Source organism: Panthera onca, chromosome B2 (assembly GCF_046562875.1).
Source record: "Panthera onca isolate mPanOnc1 chromosome B2, mPanOnc1 haplotype 2, whole genome shotgun sequence".
Classification (NCBI taxonomy): domain Eukaryota; kingdom Metazoa; phylum Chordata; class Mammalia; order Carnivora; family Felidae; genus Panthera; species Panthera onca.
The window spans coordinates 45,145,264-45,158,470 of NC_138343.1; the positions used below are offsets into that span (position 1 = coordinate 45,145,264).

A 13,207-nucleotide genomic window follows, 5' to 3' on the forward strand; every position below is an offset into this window, starting at 1 on the left:
ATCTTTTCATGTGCCTGTTGGCCATCCGGATGTCTTCTTTAGAGAAGTGTCTATTCATGTTTTCTGCCCATTTCTTCACTGGGTTATTTGTTTTTCGGGTGTGGAGTTTGGTGAGTTCTTTATAGATTTTGGATACTAGCCCTTTGTCCAATATGTCATTTGCAAATATCTTTTCCCATTCCGTTGGTTGCCTTTTAGTTTTGTTGGTTGTTTCCTTTGCTGTGCAGAAGCTTTTTATCTTCATAAGGTCCCAGTAATTCATTTTTGCTTTTAATTCCCTTGCCTTTGGGGATGTGTCGAGTAAGAGATTGCTACGGCTGAGGTCGATTTTAGAGAGAAAAATCATGTTTCAGTAACACACCTTTATGGATGTTAGATTCTGGTTTTGATCGTCTTTGAGGGTTTTGTTGTTTGCCTCTAAAACTGGGCTGGATCCTGAATTCTTTGGTTTCCTCAAATATCTGGTTATGACTCTCCAAGCTAAGGTCTCCAATTTTCTCCCATTCTTTTGAGCTGGAATCATTGAGAACGGAAACTTCCCTCTTTCCAGAAGCTCTGCAAACAGAAGCTAGGTGACTTGAGGTAAACTTCAGAGAAATTGCCCAAACGGCCCATGTTTACACAAAAGATCACCAGAGACATTCAAACTGAAGACCAGGCATGCCTGTCAGACTACAGTGACAGCCCTCACTGCATCTGAAGATGCTCCAAGCCCAACACTAGAAATCTACTGAGGGTGCTCACGACTCAGACACTGGGTTTTATCATTTGCTCCAAACATTAGACTTTGTTTTTCTTTTGTTTCCAGAGAAATGCCTCTTGTTAGTTACCTGATTACTTGTACAGGAAAGGCCTAACTTTGGGAGCCTACCTGTGGGACCACCTCCTAAAATGAGACAAACTGTTTCACAAAACTGAGCTGTTTTCAAGACCAAGACTGAGTGGGTAATGAGAGACGAAACAGGCTTCTTACCTAAGGTCCAGAACAGAACAGACTCTGGCCAGGAGGGAACAATGTTGATCTCTGATCGTTTTCTAAGAAAAAAAACTTCATTGAAAGGGGGTATTATGGGATTGTATAGAGTTTCAGGACAGGAGAGACTCCATTTTGAAACCCCATCTTCTTTTCCGACCAATGGACTCTTGAACTGGGCTGGAAGCAGCACCTGTTCCACAAGCAGTTGCTCATAAAGTTTCAACAAAGCAACTGGTGCTGTGATCATGTGAGGACAGTACATTTAATTAATACATGCCAGGGACAGTTTTGTTTGATGGCACCAATAAAATAATAACACAGTAATCAAAAGTGGGTCAACTGGCTGGAACCAAATTAATTTTTTTCCCCTTTCTGTATTTAACCCGTATAATTACCCTATCCTTCTCTCTCATAACCCCCCCTTCCTTTTCCCACAAGAGTGGGACACTTTTCCGGTTACTCTGGAATCTGTGCTCCCCCCAAGTGCAATTCTGAGGCCACGAATAAAGGTCTTTGCTCTTTTTCAGTTTTGCCTCCTTCTCTCGGCTGACACTTCCATAGGCTTATATCATTGTTTAGAGTTTCATCATCAGCTTTGCTTTTTCTTAGTGGGTCATAAAATAATGGGAATCTTAGAATCTGTGGCATCTTAGAGTCAGTGACATATGACAGTTTTATCCCTGCCAGGTTCATCTGCTTGTGTGCAGACATGGAAAAGGCATTTCTTTTGGGGTTGGGTTTCACAGACAACATAAATAGATAACAGCGTGACAGTTGTCAATAGCTGTCAGTTGCAAAGAAGCCTATTTGAGCTCACTCGGGGAATAATGTAATTGATATGTCACAGTGAGCACTGGTTCCTCAGGTGATCTGCTCCTCATTATTGGAAGTATTCCATCTGGAAGTTTGGTCTACGAGGCCAATCCCTAAGATATTTTGCCGGGTTAAGACGTTATCATAAAATTTTCTTGTAAGATTAACTATCATGAAACAATAGTCCAGATTTCCTTTACCAAGGTGTCCCATATTGGAAACTCACCAGTTGTATCCCAACTGGAGTGTGGTTACTAAGAAGGGTCTAGAGAGTACATGTCACTATTCGTTAAATGTTTACTAATTACCTGCTGTATTTCAAGCAGTCTGTTTTGGGGGAAAAAAAATAGAATCTGGGGTGCCTGAGTAGCTCAGTTGGTTCAGTATCTGCCTCTTGATTTCAGCTCAGATCATGATCCCAGGGCTGTGGGATCAAGCCCAACGCTGGGTTCCATCCTAAACATGGAACCTGCTTAAGATTCTCTCTCTCTCTCTCTCTCTCTCTCTCTCCCCCCCTCCCTCCCTCCCCCTCCTTCTGCCCCTCTCCCCCCCTCATGCTCTCTCTCTCTCAAAACATAAAAATAGAAAAAATGTATTATAAATCAACCAATCAATCTGGATTTCTGATCTAAAGGAGCTCACAGTCTGCTATGAGACAGAGAAGAAACAGAGTTGTCCCCGGAGGTATTCATTCATCTAATCACTTGGGTAACACATATTTTTTGAGCTCCTACAAAGTGCCAGGCACCATTCTAGGTGCCGGAAATATAGCAGTGATAAAATTGACAAGGTTCCTGCCCCCAGGGTCTTTACCTTCTAGTGGGGGAAGACAATTAACCGATAGCATCCCAATAAGCACGATAATTTTGACTAGTGACATATACTAGGAAAATAAATGGAATATAATAGAGAATGATTGGGGTGCTACGTAAGATAGGGAGTTAGGAGTATCAGTTAAACTACTTTGGCTATGAGTGATAGAAAACCTAACAGTGACATAAGACTTAGGAGCCTTAACTATTTAAAAAAGGCAGATGCTATTGATTTCAGTAATTTAGTGGAGTCATTAAGGGTCAAGGCTTTTTTCCATTCATTTCCACTCCTTAGCATGTTGGTATTTTCCTCATTTTCTTCAGCCTCGTGTTTTCAAGATGACTGCCATAGCTGCAGACATCACATCTTCTTATGGCTCCCAGAACCAGAGAGAGAAGGAGGTAGGGGAAAGGAGAAAAGTTAACTTTTTTTCCTTCTACAGTAGCTCCCTCATTTTATCAGGAGAAACTTCTTCCTAGAACTCTGTCATCTCCCAGTGGACTTTCCCCTGAAACTCACTGAACACAGTCACCTGCCCACATTTGATTCGGTGACTAGCAAAGGGGACCCGTATTGGCATAGTTGATTCAAAATAATCATGAGTCATCAGATGTGGGTTTTGGGCAAGGAAAAGGACAGAATGGCCTTGTACGGGTAAATAATGACCGCCAAATCAGGGAGTGCTTCTCCGAGGAGATGATATTTGAACTGAAACCTAAATGATGAGGTGGTGCGGTCTTGTGTGCCACGGAGCACTGCGGTGTGAAGCAGGGAACCGGGCCAGGCTAGTTGGTCCTGGAAGGTCCAGCAGTGGAGGAGACTGGGGATGAGAGTGAGGAGTGAGTCATCCAGGTGAAGCTGTGGGTGGGGATAGCCGGATGCCTTTCAGGCTGCAGAAGAGGCTAATAGAACGGAAAAGGGATGTGAACCAATTTGGCAGCTAGAGCAAGATGGACAAGACAGGCTAGGTTGCAACTCTGATGAAGATGACTTCAGAGGGGAAGGTTCAGATTCTGCCATCGCAAAATTAGCCATAAAGATGTGCGCAGAAGGAAACGTACTCATTTCACCTCAGGCTCTGGAGGAGACTTGCTCAAGAAAGAGACAGTGAGTTTGAATCCTCACTCGGGACAAGGAGTTAGCCAGCGAACAGAAGTGGGTAAGTTGTCCTAGGCATAGGACACAGTATGCCCAGAGGCCTGGACCCTTGAAACATGATGAAAACAGTAAGGCATTACCAGCGTGCAACACGTGAGGCAGGGCATGACTGGTGATGAGGCTGGAGGCATGCTTGTGAGCGCTGCTTTATTTAGTTTAGGCCAGGACTTACCTTTTAAAAAGGTAAGAGCTCCAGGTAGGAAGAGCCGAGTTGGTTTCTCAGTGTGCAGTGTGAGGTTGGGCTTGGATGATCTCTGGGAACACTTCCAGCCTTTACATTCCTGGTCTCTAGTAGGGGCTCAATAAAAGTTTGCTGAGCAAATGAACTATGAACAAGCCTCATTCTTTCCTGCTGCCCAAACTTTGCTCATCCATATGAATGGATGTGCCCTGGCCCAGCCCTGCATGCTCCAGGAAGTGGCCCTGACCCCCAGCCTCCATCAACTTTCCCTTGCACTGGACTAACTGCTTCAGCTCTCAGCAGAGAAGGCCTTGTCCACTTTCATGTGTAGGTCTCTTCTCTTCCAAACTAGACCGTGAGCCCTGAGACATCAGGGGTCATATTCATGTAAGGCAATATATCCACCACTATATGGCACATTGGGCACATTGTATATACACAACAAAAATGCTGGATTTTCCCATTCGATGGATGGACTCGAGTGGATTTCAGCCTCAAAGGGGATTCTCAAATCTCTTGCCACACCCTGGAAGATCAAGAACTAGCCAGGAAGCAAACGTGGGGCAAATGTGCCAGTGACTTTGCTGCTGGGATTAAAAATAAGGGATGTCTCCACAACACTATAAGAACTTCTTAGGGTTTTGAAAAATGCCACTCCATAAATAAACATAAGTGTGGTTTTTGAAACACAAGCTTGGGAGAGCTAGAAAGCCCATGAATGCTGAAAAAGAGAAAAAAATTAGAGTGTTTTGAAGTTAGAAAGATACATCACTGCCCATGTTGCCTTCCAAATACCTTGGTCCTTGTGTCAGTGAATAGAAGCTGGGTTATGCTGAGGTAACAAATGGCTCCCAAATTTCAGTGACTAAGAACAATGAGGAGTAACTTTTGCTCATGCCCATCAGAGGTCAGCAAGGCCCTCTGCTTTTCACAGTCATTCAGTGACCCAGGCTACCATTTTGAATTGCTGGTCACCATGGCCAAAAACATGCATGACCCCATCAACCCACAGAGAGGTTAGGAACTGCAGTGCTACCTTGTGCCTGGATCTAGGGACAACCAGAAACAAGCAGAGACCCATAGTCCCATAATCCTAGTGACCAGAAAGTCCGCCAAAGACAGAGCTCCAGGCATAGATACTTGTGTTTTCCATTCCCCATTTTCAGGCTGAGGCAGACTCGTAAGGATGTCAATAGCTATAGTCAAGAACGAAGGATCCTGAGCCACCACTGTAGTCCTGGATCCATTGCCAAAAAGGGAAGCCTTTGCTTATTGTGAGAGTCTGTGAGTGTATCATCTAGTGTGTGACTCATCCATTCTCCGGTACTGTGCCCCTCCCACTGCAGGAGCTACTCCTATGCAGGACTCGTCTGTCGGGCTGTGGGGCCCCTGTATTTGGGGCTGGCGCTAGGGCAGGGCCCAGCCTGAATGCCTCAGCTTGAGTATCCGCCATTCGGGGCTAAATTGACTGGTCAGAGGTACAGGAGCCTGCTGATTTGTTGCCAGATACAACGGAGGAGAGCCATTGACACCTGTGTCTTCAGCTGCCACGGAGTGGGGCAAGTGTGCCAGTGACTTTGCTGTTGGCTAGCCACAGTGAGTACTCCCACGTCCTCCTTCTCCCTCCAGTGACTTCCTTCAGAGAGGATTTCAGAGATGAGCCATGCGTTATGATTCTACACTTTAGAGGCTTTGTAATTTGGGATTTAATTAATAACATACACAGTGAATAAGTATTAAAAAGGAATTTGATCATTTGAAGGCGCTTGACATAATTCATTTAGAGCTCCAGTCCGGTAAGAAAATATTTTGTTTTTATTACCCTCTGCTCCTCGGATTCCATCCAAGTATCAGAGTCCAGGAAATTGGATTCTTTGAAGACATCATTTTGTTTTCTAATGGCCTCAACATGATTAAGTGCAAATAACAGAAGCGAATTCACTGTTTATTAAATCATTATTTCCCCTCATCAACCTTTGTGATGTTTTCTCTATAATTTTACTTATTACTGGATATCACCCGCTTTCAAAGTCTCTCTGAAAACAGGAATATTTTTACACTTTTACAAAAAAGATCCTGCACTTCCAACGACTAACCTATGGCATTGAGAATTTGATCCTGAATCTTACTTTCCTCAGATCAGACTTTCTCAGGAGGCCTGTAAACTTTGGGGACATTTCTCTCAGCTCATAAGCTCTTCTGCATTGCGTCAGTCTCCACAGTGGGCAGGGGATGCCCAAACCCCTCTGTTTCCATTGACTTTCACATCCTGCTGTAAATTACTGTGGTGGCTGCTTAGCTCTTCCTGCCTTTTCCAGAAGGATTGTTTATCGCTATTTCTTGAATGTGAATTTTGAGAGTTTAGTTTTGCTTAAAAACTCCTATCTGTTGAATTTTGACAAAGTGTGTGTTTCTACAGTAAACTCACAGATGAAAGAGTGAGGCTTGAATTCATCTCACACTATCTCTGGTTAACTGCGCTAAATCTCTTTCGGAGTTTGTTTTTATTCTTCTAGTTTGGAAACATCAACTTATTTGTAGCTCAGAGAAATGATTTCAAGTACATTGCAGGGCAAATAATTAGCCTTAAAAGACTGCAAAACTTGTACGTTATGCCTGTAGGGCTAGTATCCTAAAATGGCACTAGTCCAAACCCTGTATTTGCATGATATACAGTTACAGCATCATTGTTTTTTTTTTTTTTTTGCAAAATGAATGAACATCTGTAATACAAACCACAACTCTTATTCAAATGTATTGAGATTGGGGGTGGGGGGGGGGCGGAGGAACAGCTCCAAGCCTGGTGACAGCTTGGTCTTTCTAAAACGTGATCACGAATGGGGCACCTGGGTAGCTCAGGCAGTTGAACCTCTGACTTTGGCTCAGCTCGTGAATCTCGCGATTCGTGGGTTCGAGTCCCACATCAGGCTCTCTGCTGTCAGCACAGAGCCCACTTTGGATCCTCTGTCTCCCTCTCTCTCTGCCCCTCCCCTGCTTGCACTCTCTCTCTCTCTCAAAAGTAAATAAATATTTAAAATTGGACCAGGGAGCAGAGGCACAGGGTCTGGGGTGGAAGTGGTATGTTCCTGGTCCAGGAGATAATGGATTGCAATATCTATGGAGAATAATATTTCTAACTGTGTCTTAAAAAAATAATAGAACCAACTAAAATTCAGTCTCGCTTTTATTATCAGCATGTTCTGGTGGTTCTGAACCACCTCACTGATAGAATACTTAGTTCCCACCATTGGGGCAGGGTACTCCCACAGCCACCACCCCCCCCCACCCTTTGGTACTGTGTCTGCATTGTACAAGACGGGACTTAATTCACCAGTGGAAAAACAGTCTGCTTTAGAACACCAGTGGCTTCTTCCACAGAACCCTAGGTTAGCATGTGGCATTATCTGTGATCCCGTTATCTTGGGAATTCATGACTTAAGTGCATGTGTGCGTGCGTGCGTGCATGCGTCTATGTGTTTTAATGTATTTGATCTCTCAAGTCAATAAACTCTGGTTTCATTTTTAGTTAGGGGTGAGTCTGTAGAATCATACTGCCTTTGCATATTATTCTTGAATTTTTTGGTTGCACTGAACAGGCTCCTAAATCATACTACTTTAAGTCCCAAAGGTGATTTTATTATAAAGATACTAGGGTATCTCGTGGAACCCAGGGCATGAAATACAAAATTCTGAGCATTACCAGGACTCTCTTGTTTTAAAATCTTTTTCCTTCTTGGTGTATCTGCTTCATTTTGTACTGTCCTTCTTTTTTGTAGTTGGATTCTTCTCAATTCCAGATCGCTGGGCGGGGAGGGGGGGGGTGATCTCATTTCTGTATATTAGTATCAGCTGGGGAGTTTTTAAAAACTCACTCATTCTGAATGATAATTAATGTAATCTAAATGAAGGGGTATATTAGAGTTCACTGTATAATTCTTTCAACTTTCCAGTAGTAACGAAATTATTCAAAATAAAATAAATAGTTTTGGAGAAATATTAGTGCTGAGCCTTACTGCCAGAAATTCTGATTCAATGGGTCTAGACCGGAGTCTAGAAATTGGCAATTTTTTAAAAAGTTCTTTTGGGAATGTGCAACCAAAGTCAGAAATTACTGCTATGGGTGGCTTTCTTTTTCAGCTTCTCTAGAAATGAGTGACTCCCATTCCCTTCCTCCTATCGAAGCCTGAAAGTCCCTGGGGTGAGGACTGATTGGCCCAGACAGGGTCAGCTCTGGCCTGGCCCATCTTCAAAATGGCTGCATGAACAGTAAACATGAATGACATAAGCAGTTTCCAGACGTATGTGAGTGCTGTGGGGACGGCTAGGCAAATTATTAATAGCAATAATCATAATAGGTGTCCAGTGTATTCCTCCAAAAGAAATGCACATTGAGTTCTGAAAGGCTACATTCAAGAACACCTGACTGTTGAGAAGTCAAAGCCATTATTTCCTATTGTTGGTATTTTTCAAATTATATGTCATTGTTTTAAAAGAATGGAATGATGAGGGGCGCCTGGGTGGCTCAGACGGTTAAGCGACTGACTTCGGCTCAGGTCATGATCTCACGGTCTGTGAGTTCGAGCCCCGCGTCAGGCTCTGTGCTGACAGCTCAGAGCCTGGAGACTGTTTCAGATTCTGTGTCTCCCTCTCTCTCTGCCCCTCCCCTGTTCACGCTCTGTCTCCCTCTGTCTCAAAAATAAAAGAATGGAATGATGGAGAATGATTCTGTTCTTTTGAGAGTTTTGTATAGGAAAGTACAAATTAAATCTATTTAACAACAAAATGAAAACTCTGTCCATAGCAAAGCAGGCCTTATAAGTTACTATGCATTAGACAATGCGTATGAGTAAATACCATTAAAGGCCCCTTCTTGGGCATAATGTTCCAGTTGTGGCAAGCATACATTTTCCCCCAGAACACATCTGGTCTTTAAGATTTCATGTTTCCATATAGAAATTCTCTAAATCGGTTAGCAGTCTCTGAGTCACCCCTCCCCCTGCAATTGTCTTGCAGCAATTTCTATCTCAGCCTTGTCTTTGAAGGGGTTCCCTCTTGAAGAGTCTGGCAAGAATTTTGAAAGTCTTAAGCAGTCTTGGATTGTCTCATAGCTGGAAAGAGAGTGGCACCATCACTTCTGTGCAAGCTTTGTCATGCAGATGTTTTGTGACGGTCCCTAATGCTGGGTATCTCAGCATTTAGTGCTCCTTGCCCCTGAGTACCCATGGAAGGTCCTGTCACCTCCAGGGGAACTGGGTTGCCAATGTCCAGGGAGTCTCTGTGCTCTGGGGCATGGGGGTTGGGGAGGGAGAATAACTGATGAAGGAAAGCAGGAGATGCACAAAGCCAATGCAAAATGGCTGAATGGTGTCCTGCTTCCAGCTGATTCCAAAAAGAAGACTGGGCTTCTTCGAGCAAGAACTGGACCTTAGGGGAGAGAAAGATTGTGTTCTGAATCAGAGCAGGGAGAGAGAGGAGCAGTTCCCCATGTCCCTGGGAAGTTGCAGACCGGACCTGATCTGGGTAGTTTTTTAACATTGAGAAAATAATCAGTGTGATCTCTGTGGACCTGGCTGCCAGAGAAAAGAGTGGGGCACAGATGTGCAGGCTGAACACCGAGGCCCAAAGACCAGCCGTGATTGTCCAGAGCAGCAGAAAGTAGCATGGCTGGAGGCTTAGCCTTGCATGCCTCTCTTCTGATGCTAGGATATCATCCCTGGGGAGAAAGGAAGAGGAAACGAAGGAGCAAATGTTGAATTGCTCAAAAGAGACCTACTTTAAACTGAAAATCGATGAGTTGATCTTGTATGGGCAAATTTTCCATCATTGGTTCAAATAGGGCTCCGGTGCTGTTTACATTCAATTGTAGTGCAAAACATAGTTATTACCCCCGTGCCAACCTGGTTTCATGACTGCTAACTGTGTGCCTGCTACACATGGTCATCACGGTCATGGTGTGCTTGTCCTAAATATAGAAAGTGCTGACTCCTCCCCGATGGATTTATCCAGAAGATCTTGCTTTCCTCCAAAATGCTGGCTGTGCCTGAGACGCCCTGCCTCATTCACCTGAACTCCCTGTGCCTTGGTTCTTTTTGCCTGCTGTCCTTCTTGTGGGATCTCCTCCATGAAAGCCATTTCAAAACTTACTTGGTGCAAGTCTCTTTCTGTCCAAGAACCAAATTATAAACAAATCACCCTTTGAATAGAAACACTGCTGCCTTAGGGTGCCTGGATGGCTCAGTTGGTTAAGCATCTGACTTCGGCTAAGGTTATGATCTCGCAGTTTGTGAGCCTAAGCCCCACGTCGGGCTCTCTGTCAGCACAGAGCCCATTTCAGATCCTCTGTCTTCCTCTCTCTCTGCCCCTCCCTCTCCCCCCTATCAAAAGTAAATAAACATTTAAAAAAAGGAAACACTGATGCTTTGATCATTACTCATTCATTGAATCATCCAAAATGAGAATAAAGTAAGAATATTTTTAGACATTCAAAGTTTAAGAGAGTTTGCAATGCAGACATCTTCATCAAAGGAAGTTTAAAAAGGGGTGCCGCGGTGACTCGGTCGGTTGAATGTCAGACTCTTGATTTTGGCTCAGGTCGTGATCTCACACTTTGTGGGTTTGAGCCCCACGGTGGGCTCTGTGCTGACAGCCCAGAGCCTGCTTGGGTTCTCTCTCTCCATCTCTCTGCCCCTCCGCTGCTGGGTCTCTCTCTCTCTCTCTCAACATAAATAAATAAACTTAAAAAAAAAAAAAAAAAGGAAGTTTAAAAAGATACATTCCAGCAAGAAATGAAGTGAATATAGAGAAAAGGCATGTAACACAAGAAAGAAAGTAAAATGTAAGGAACCAAAAGTGGAAGGATTTTTTAAAAAAAATTTTAATGTTTATTTTTAAGAGAGAGAGAGAGACAGAGTGTGAGTGGGGTAGGGACGGGGAGAAAAGGAGACGTAGAACCTGAAGCAGGCTCTAGGCTGTCAGTATAGAGCCTGATGCAGGGCTGGAAATCATGAACTGTGAGATCATGACCTGAGCTGAAGTTGGATGCTTAACCAACTGAGCCACCCAGGTGCCCCAGAAAGATTTTTTTGTCCAATATGTAGAACTAAACAGGATGGAAATACCCTTTCAGGTTTCTTAGTGTTTTTTTGTTTTTTTGTTTTTTTGTTTTTTTTACTGTTTTCTTACTGTTTTTTAGTTTTTGAAGATCTACTCAAGGACATTTTTCTTTTTCTATTTGTGTTAGAAAAGAATAATTCATGACTCTTCCATACATATGAGTTATAGATAATTACTTTCAAATAAATGTAATATAAATGAGAGATACCAAATGTCAAACGTGACACACGTAGAGCACCAAAAAAAAACACAGACCTTTTTCATCTGAAATAACTATTTTCAGTTTGAAATAGTAATCAGAGGGGCTCCCGGGTGGCTCAGTTGGTTAAGTGCCAACTTCAGCTCAGGTTCTTGCAGTTCAGGAGTTCAAGGTCTGTGCTGACAGCTTGGAGCCTGGAGCCTGCTTCAGATGCTGTGTCTCCCTCTCTCTCTGCCCCTCCCCACTCACATCCTGCCTCTCTCTCTCTCTCTCTCTCTCTCTCTCGCTCTCTCCCTTCCTGTCTCTCAGAAAGAAATAAAAACATTCAAAAATAAGTAAATAAAAAAAAATAATCTAAAACTCCAACCTGTGATCTAATGAAAAATATCTCTGGTTGAATGAGTGTGCATATTTTAATGTAATTATTAAGGCACTGAGTCAAGAAATCCACATTTTTAATCCCTCCACTACCATGTTGATCAGAGTAAGAATGCTCTTTAAAATTTCTCACTTTAGGGGGTGCCTGGGTGGCTCAGTCGGTTAAGCGGCCGACTTCGGCTCAGGTCACGATCTCACAGTCCGTGAGTTCAAGCCCCGCGTCGGGCTCTGTGCTGACCGCTCAGAGCCTGGAGCCTGCTTCCGATTCTGTGTCTCCCTCTCTCTCTGCCCCTCCCCCGTTCACGCTCTGTCTCTCTCTGTCTCAAAAATAAATAAACGTTAAAAAAATTTTTTTTAAATTTCTCACTTTAATATTCTCATTTTGTGAAAAGAAAATGGAAATATTACTCATCAAGGAGCATAATTATGAGGGTTTATATTGTACAAAATTCAAATTTAATGCTTTTATTGACATCCATAGTTCAGAAATCATTCTTAGGTGATGAGACTTATGCTTTTTGATCATCTAAGAGTTGTTTTATAACGATTAGTTATTATGCACTTTTATGCTGGGCTTGTTCACTTCTGAGCCTTCACTCTTGTGATGATACAGCTCTGGGAGGCTTTTGCAGAAGGATAAAGCATTTATGGCTCCATGTGGTCCACAGCCATGACAGTAGTATGGCTTTTATAGAAAAAAATGCTGACGACTACTGAAAGCTGAAAGCTGATAGGAGTGCTTTGGGAGCAAATTCACATTAATGGAAATACATAACTTTTGAGACATATTTTTCCAGGTATGTACTACCTGAATATTATTATTTTTTTTATTTTTTATTTAAAAAAATTTTTTTTAATGTTTATTTTTGAGACAGAGAGAGACAGAGCATGAACGGGGGAGGGTCAGAGAGAAGGAGACACAGAATCCAAGACAGGCTCCAGGCTCTGAGCTGTCAGCACAGAGCCCGACGCGGGGCTCGAACTCACGGACCGCGAGATCATGACCTGAGCCGAAGTCAGCCGCTTAACCGACTGAGCCACCCAGGTGCCCCTGTACTACCTGAATATTAGCTCAGCTATCTCTTTTGTTTCTCTTGTCTTCCAGACTTGTTTCTCCTTCTGTACTTCCTCTCTTGATTAAGGTCACCTCAACCCACCTGGATGCTTAGTCTAGAAACAACCACCTCACGTTTTTCTCTACTACCTTTTTCACGAATGCTGTCTTTCTTAAACTTTTGCTTACTCTTCTAAACCTAAGTTTTAATAGTAGTCACTTCTTCATCCCTTCTTCTTGCTCTTTTGGGTTCTTTTTGAATCCATCCGAATGCCGTTGCCATGGTCCTGGCTTTATGATTGGTCTCCTGGATTAAGGAATGGCCTCCCCACTGGCTTCCTGGCCCTCATCTCTGCCTTCTTTCCTACCCTCTACACTGTTGGCAGAATAATTTTCTTTTTTTTTTTTTTTTAACGTTTTTTAATTTATTTTTGAGACAGAGAGAGACAGAGCGTGAACAGGGGAGGGGCAGAGAGAGAGGGAGACACAGAATCTGAAACAGGCTCCAGGCTCTGAGCTGTC

At 43.2% G+C, this 13,207-nt stretch overlaps 1 protein-coding gene across 1 annotated transcript in view; it reads left to right on the forward strand.

Annotated features, from left to right (window-relative positions):
* The first annotated feature begins 5,311 nt into the window (after positions 1–5,311).
* Positions 5,312–13,207, forward strand: part of LOC132667163 (putative adhesion G protein-coupled receptor F2P) — a 42,065-nt gene continuing 34,169 nt past the window's right edge. The window contains exon 1 of the mRNA XM_078446980.2: positions 5,312–5,537. The gene's annotated coding sequence lies outside the window, so the exon portion shown is untranslated. The remainder of the gene's footprint in view (positions 5,538–13,207) is intronic.